Consider the following 8,135-nt stretch of genomic DNA (forward strand, 5'->3'; position numbering starts at 1 on the left):
AGTAGATTCCATAGGTCAATGGCGTGCCTGTGGACCGAACGGGTGTTGAGAAGGATGCATTGTAGGTGGTTGGGGTCGGGAATCTGTGGTGTGGTTGTAGCGGAGATGTTGTCGGTGCCGCTGAATTTGCAGGAGTAGCAAGAGAAAGGTCCATGGGTGTGTCCAGGAGCGGCTTGGACGCAGTTGGGGGCGCGACCGGGGTTAAGGGCTAGGAGGGTGGCGGCATCGTAGGTAATGCGGGAGGGCTGGGCAGCGCGAGGGGCAGGGGGTCTGGCGCTGGGCGCGGTCCAGGCGCGGACGGGCGTAGACGGGCTTACCTTTGGCGCACCTTCGGCGCGAATGGGGCGCGGTCGCTGCGCGTAAACGCTGCGCGCGGGAACTACTGTCATATATGGATAGTGGAGGGGGAGGGGCGAGGGCGGCTCAGCTGGGAGGCGTGGCGGGCTCAGGGGAACACAACAACAGCAGGATCAAAATGGAGGGGAGGTCAGAGCAGGGCGCCGGGGGATATCACACACAACAATGCAATGTAATGCAAGCAAAGCAATGAAAGCGCTGTGGAATAATGGCGCTATGAAATTACGAAGCTTACTAACAATGGCGCTATGCAAATAACAGAACTTGGTTACAATGCAGCAATACGATACCACGCTGTAAAGAGCAGCGAGGGGAGCGATCACTCAAGGCGGAAGCGGCGAGTGAATCACAGCGCTGCGAGGTTTGGGGAATGCTTTTGAATGCTTGTGGGAGGGCGGCTCAGCTGGGAGGCGTGGCGGGCTCAGGGGAACACAACAACAGCAGGATCAAAATGGAGGGGAGGTCAGAGCAGGGCGCCGGGGGATATCACACACAACAATGCAATGTAATGCAAGCAAAGCAATGAACGCGCTGTGGAATAATGGCGCTATGAAATTACGAAGCTTACTAACAATGGCGCTATGCAAATAACAGAACTTGGTTACAATGCAGCAATACGATACCACGCTGTAAAGAGCAGCGAGGGGAGCGATCACTCAAGGCGGAAGCGGCGAGTGAATCACAGCGCTGCAAGGTTTGGGGAATGCTTTTGAATGCTTGTGGGAGGGCGGCTCAGCTGGGAGGCGTGGCGGGGTCAGGGGAACACAACAACAGCAGGATCAAAATGGAGGGGAGGTCAGAGCAGGGCGCCGGGGGATATCACACACAACAATGCAATGTAATGCAAGCAAAGCAATGAAAGCGCTGTGGAATAATGGCGCTATGAAATTACGAAGCTTACTAACAATGGCGCTATGCAAATAACAGAACTTGGTTACAATGCAGCAATACGATACCACGCTGTAAAGAGCAGCGAGGGGAGCGATCACTCAAGGCGGAAGCGGCGAGTGAATCACAGCGCTGCAAGGTTTGGGGAATGCTTTTGAATGCTTGTGGGAGGGCGGCTCAGCTGGGAGGCGTGGCGGGCTCAGGGGAACACAACAATAGCAGGATCAAAATGGAGGGGAGGTCAGAGCAGGGCGCCGGGGGATATCACACACAACAATGCAATGTAATGCAAGCAAAGCAATGAAAGCGCTGTGGAATAATGGCGCTATGAAATTACGAAGCTTACTAACAATGGCACTATGCAAATAACAGAACTTGGTTACAATGCAGCAATACGATACCACGCTGTAAAGAGCAGCGAGGGGAGCGATCACTCAAGGCGGAAGCGGCTCAGGACTCATGTATGGAGACTTCTGATGAGGAGATTCCTGATCAGTTAATGTTAGAAGTTCTTCTAAATTATGAAAACTCTGAAGAATAAATTTATATTAAGAAATTATAAATTGTTTGAGACATTTTTTATTATTCTATTTGTAATTTATGAGATAGTAGCAAAATGATTGTGGTATAAAGTCAGACTTATAGTATAGAGTGCAACATTTCTGTGTTACATAGTAAGTTTACTCACAGTTACTTCCCTTCTCTCACTATATTTTCTCCAATGTGCATTTCACATCTCTTCCTCATCTCATGCCTTCTTTCTCTCACTGTCTCTCTCTAATGTATGTATGTATGTCCGGGTATGAATTCCTGCCGGCCAGTAGTATATTGTTTTGTTTTGTAGGATTTCGTTTTAATAGCATTTCTTATCTGTGACAGGCCTGTGAAACTCTCTGATTCACAGTGCACTGCTGATGCACTTAAGAGTGCGTGTGTTCAGTAGTGTGTGAACTCGAGTTTCCCTACTTTATTCTTCCTTGCAATATTATATAGCGCAAACTCGACAACATGGCATAAGCACAATTTACATTACAGAAGAACACATTCATTTGTGGTAGGCATGGGGAGACAAAGTGATTTGCCTGGAATCACAGGATGTTGAGCTGATGCCGAGATTTGAACGTAGCTCCCCAGCTCTAAAGTTCGCAATTCTAGAACTGGTGGCGGGAGGTGTGTCTAAAAGTTTATGTCGGTGCTGGCCATCAATGAGGGAGACCTTTGCATTTTTCAAATGGGTGGTGAAAAAATATGAGTATGTTGCTGGAGATGTGGGCCGCCGTGCCACCAATGTACTTACCGGGGGAGGGTAAACACCCATTATTCCGCAACTTTCTTTTCGCATACCATGACTCCGCATACTTTCATTACGAAAGTACCATGACTCCGCAATGCCATTATAACGCATGGCATTACATTTTATATGCTTTTACCACGCATACATGTACAACGAAAATCGTTGTAAATGCATGAATGGTAAAAGCATGTTTTTTTTTTTAATGTTTGGCTAAGATAAGTATGGGTATAGGGGTATATGTTTTGGGGACTGAGGTATATGTTTTGGGGTGTTTGGGTATTTTAAGGGTTCAGATATAGTTTTGGGTTATGGGGTAGAGTGGTAGTTTTAGGGTTTAGGGATAGGTATGGGTTTTGGTGTACAGGGGTATTTTTAGGGTTCAGGGGTAGGTTTGGGTTTTGGGGTATAGGGGTATTTTTAGGGTTCAGGGGTAGGTTTGGGTTTTGGGGTACAGGGGTATTTTAAGGGTTCAGGGCTAGGTTTGGGTTTTGGAATACAGGGGTATTTTTAGGGTTCAGGGCTAGGTTTGGGTTTTGGGGTACAGGGGTATTTTAGGGTTCGGGTACGTTTGGGTTTTGGGGTACAGGGTTATTTTTAGGGTTCATGGGTAGGTTTGGGTTTTGGGGTACAGGGGTATTTTTAGGGTTCAGGGTTAGGTTTGGGTTTTGGGGTACAAGGGTATTTTAAGGGTTCAGGGCTAGGTTTGGGTTTTGGGGTACAGGGGTATTTTAGTGTTCAGCGGTAGGTTTGGGGTACAGTGGTATTTTTAGGGTTCAGGGCTAGGTTTGGGTTTTGGGATACAGGGGTATTTTTAGGGTTCAGGGGTAGGTTTGGGTTTTGAGGTATAGGGGTATTTATAGGGTTCAGGGCTAGGTTTGGGTTTTGGTATACAGGGGGATTTTTAGGGTTTGGGGATAGGTTTGGGTTTTGGGGCACAGGGTATATTTATAGGGTTAAGATGGGTTAGTGTTTAAGGGTGTTGGGGTATTTTAAGGAGTAAGGGTGGGTTATGATTATGGGGTGTAGGGGTATTTAAAGGGAGCAGGGTGGGATTAGCACACGATATGAGACATGGCATGAAGGGCGGAACGTACCGCACGCCCCCAGCATTTGTCACGCCCCCAGCACACGCCCACAGCACAACGCAGACACGCCCACAAGGGACTACTTTGCTGGCACGGTTCTTTTACCTTTTAAATGTATATGGTGGGCGTCTGCATAGCCTATGTCCTTCTGCTGCAACTGCCCTTTCCAATGCTGTATTGGGTGTTGTGATTGGTGCTGTGGTTCCTGAGATTACCCGCCTCAAAGGTTTGGGCTCTCTCTTTATTATATTAGTATGGATATGTATATATATATATACACATATCAGACCCAGTTAAAAACGGTTGCTGAAATGTGACAGTCGTGCTCATTTGTAGCATTTGGTGTAGACCACATGACCTTGGAACTTTCATTTACAAATTTTAAAATAAAATAAGAAGATCGAATGGTCAAACATCTTGAAGAGTCTTGGATCACCTTTATCCATCTGTGCCTCTGCAGGATTTCTATCTATCTATCTATATCTATATCTATATCTATATCTATATCTATATCTATATCTATCTATCTATCTATCTATATATATATATATATATATATATATATATATATATATATATATATATATATATATATATATATATATATATATATATATATCCTTGTACTCGTCTCACACCACTGGAATTCTTTTCCAAAAGAGACGAGGCAAACCCAATTGCGTGCTGAATATTTTTCCTGCTTGTTCTTGCCCAGCCCCGCCGCCTTGACGCTTTTCGGTCCTACTCGGACCTTGATCACATGACCTTCCCTATATATATATATATATTCACTGAAAAAAAACATAGGTTTCAGGGGCGTTATAGTTAGTTGGACATTTCACTCGTACAAAACCATAGAAATGACCCCGTCATAGTTAGTTCAGCTAACTACAATTCGCGCACCCGCAATGCACTGCTGATGGCGTCACATATTACATCACTCATGACATGGTCAGTGACATCACTCACAACATCACTCATGACATCTCAAATTACATCACTGATGACATCACTGATGACATCATCCAGTGAATGTGTGTTTTTCTGAAAATTAAATATGTTTTATATATGTATATCTCAAGGTGGATGGAAAAATAAATGGGTATATAAGTGTCTAACTAGATGGTTTTTTTTGTAAAATTGATTGTATAACTGACTGATTAAGTATATCTTAGTGAATACATGGGTTAGCAAGTAATGATTAAATATGTAAATATCTGTATCAGTCTCTCACTTTGTGTATAAGTGGCTGTATGGGTTGGTGAGCAGCTACATGAGTGTCTATATGGGTTATTAGTTTTTTTTGAGTATCACTATGAGTGTCTGAGTGTCTGTATGGTTCGGTGGGGGTATTACTTAGCGCTTAGATGCATGATTGAGTGACTCACTGTTTGTATGTGTTGAAGACAGCATGTGTGCAGGTCTGTCAACTGTTGTTTTTGCATTTGTCACCCCGAGTGGGACGGATATGCTCAGACGTGAGTCCCGTGCTCTCCACGCCACTGGAGACAAGCTATCCTGGCTGAAGATGGCTGATAGCCAGAAACTGGTCCTAGGATGCTTGATTCCGGTCCAGGGAAGACATGGCTTGGTAGTTCGGGCTGGACTGTTCCCATGAGGCACAGGGTCAAGCCTGATTTGCATATGGCCATGTCTGAACTGGGGTGGTGAGGTGAGCAAAAAAACGATGGATTTAGGCCCAGATCTCTGTACTTGGGTGAATGTATGACATTGTTATGCATTCTGTCCATCAACTGTTGTTTTTGCACCGGACTGTATGGGTGGCTGCGTGTGTGTATGGGTGTGTTAGTAAGTGAATGACTTTCTCAATAGTGTCTTTATGAGTAACTACATCTTTTTAAAACTAGTATATGTGAGTATTGGTGTATATAAGTGAGTATATGGGAGAGTGAGAGATTGGAAGAGTTCCTGTATAAATAAGTATGTGTTTCTATAAGTGATGGTTTAAGAGAGTAAGTATGTGTAGGTTTCTATAGAAGTAAGTGTGGTGATGTGTGTATAACTGTATATGCAAGTAAATGGATGTTTGATTCGTTTGCACACTGATGAAGGAAGGGGAGTGCCTGAGGTGACATGTGTGCAAACACGCCCTGTGGCTGTTTTACATTCGGGGATAAAGTCCCCTTGAATCCTGAGTGTCCCTTGGGTCCAACTAGCCCACCAGTTATCTCCAGTAAGCGCCACAGAGCTGCGTTGCAAAGAGGTGTAAAAAGGGGCACGGCCTGGACCACCTCTCTGCAACGCAGCGCAGTGGCGCTTACTGGAAGCTCCTGGTGGGCTATTTGGCCCCCAGGGGCCCTCAGGATTGGAGGGGAATTATTTCCCCAACTTAAAACTTGCCACATCGCCTGTTTGCACACTTCACCTCAGGCCCCTCCCCTCCCTTCCCCACTGTGTAAACACACCCTGTGGCCATTTTAAGTTGGGCGATTAAGTCCCCTTGAATCCTGAGGGTCCCTAGGGTCAAAGTAGCCCACTAAGAACCTCCAGTATGCCCCAAAGAGCTGCGTTGCAAAGAGGTGTAAAAAGGGGCATGGTCTGGACCACCTCTCTGCAAACCAGAGCAGTGGCGCTTACTGGAAGCACCTGGTGGGCGTTGCAGAGCTCCATTTTACAACACTATGCAATGCAGCTCCGTGGCGCTTACTGGAGGTACCTGGTGGGCTAGTTGTCCCCCAAGGGACCTCAGGATTGAAGAGGAATTAATTCCCCAACTTAAAACATTCCGAAGGGCGTGTTTGTACACATATCACCTCAGGCTCCGCCCCCTCCCTTCACCACTGTGCAAACGCGCCCGTGGCATGTTTGAAGTTGGGGGATTAACTCCCCTTGAATCCCGAGGGTCCCTGGGGAGCAACTAGCCCACCAGGTAAACCTACATTAAGCGCCACAGAGCTGCGTTGCAGAGAGGTGTAAAAAGGGGGTGGCCTCTGATCACCTCTCTGCAACGCAGCTCCCTGGCGCATACTGGAGGTTCCCCATCTACAAACGTGCCAGGGGGCGTGTTTGCAGAGTGCTGCAGAGAGTGGGCGGGGCCTCCAGTGCGATGCTGGTCTTTTTTTTAATGTATTTTGTTAAGAAGGGGGGGCTGTGTGGCCCCCCTTCTTTTCCTATTTTATTGGCCCTGGGGACCTCATCCCCGGGCCTGACCACTATTTTATTTTTTTTAAATTGGAAAGGGGTTGCGTGGCCCCCATCCCGATGCCATAATCGGCCCCGGGGACCCCATCCCACGGGGCATGGCCAGTTGTTTTTTTTTCATTTATTTGGAGGGGGGCTGTATTGCCCCCCTCCTCAGGCCATTTATGGCCCCGGGTACCCCATTCCCTGGGGCTGGGCTTTTTTATTTTATTTTTTAACATTTTTGAGGAGAGGGGCCGTATGGCCCCCCTCCTGGGCCACTTCTAGCCCCGGGGACCCCATTCCCCGGAGCTGGCCCTCTCCGTTTGGAACCGTGGAGGGGGTCTCCAATCCCCCCATGGTCCCTGCCGGTTCCCGCGTTCTGCGGGAGCCGGCATTGCTTTTCCACATGGGGTGCTGCTAAGATGCAGCTCCCCGTGTGGAAAAGCAATCAGCTTTGGTTTTTGGAAGAGAGAGCAGAGTTCTTGCTCTCTCTTCCAAAAACCAAAGCAGAGTTTGGCTCCCGCCCTGCCATAGCAAACAGCAGTGTGAGTGGGTGAGTGGGTACCCCGTGACACTGCAGGAGCCAGCCCTGGGTGGTGGCAGTCCCCAGGGCCATCGAGGGCTATATATATATATATATATATATATTACCTACTGGCGATAGCCAGTAGGTATATATAGTTAGGATTTTTTCCCTATGGGATTTCTGAAAATTCTATGTCTAATAACTTTGGCATTTGTGGACGGAATTGGCTGAAATTTTCAGGAAAATGGCACATTTTGTTTCTGAGCAGCTCCTGGAAATTTGGGGGGGGTTCGTCAAGGGGGGGCCGAGAAAAAAGGGGGGTCCCAAAACGCGTTTTTCCCATGTTAATTTCCATAGGGCGGTTGGACTCACTTTTAGCCCGAACGGCTGAATGGATTTCCATGAAACTTGGCAAAATTGTAGGGACTGTTAGCCCGATGTGCCTTTGCTAGGTCTCAATATATGTGCTTCAGTGAATTTTGAGAAATTAACGTTTAAAACAAGATATATATCTGTAACAGCGCTCCGGGCTGCGCTCCGGTCCGCTTACTTTTCGCGTATCGGAACTTTGCGAAGCGAAGCTGATTGGCTCTCCGGTGTCTGTCAACATTCTAAACAGTCCGGCGCGGCCGCCATCTTGTCTCTCGGTAGGATCGAGAGACAAGAGGAGGCCAAAACAAAGGGGGAAATGAAGGAAAGGGGGCAAGGTAGACCCCTTCTGATCCCCTAGGATTGATGAGGGGATATTATAGAGTCACGCTGGGCCCAAAAAAAAAAAAAAAATCCGATTTTTTCGCCGTAGAGACGCGTCTTGGTACGCGAACCGGGCAGCTAACCGGGA

Source organism: Lissotriton vulgaris, chromosome 12 (genome assembly GCF_964263255.1).
Source record: "Lissotriton vulgaris chromosome 12, aLisVul1.2, whole genome shotgun sequence".
Classification (NCBI taxonomy): domain Eukaryota; kingdom Metazoa; phylum Chordata; class Amphibia; order Caudata; family Salamandridae; genus Lissotriton; species Lissotriton vulgaris.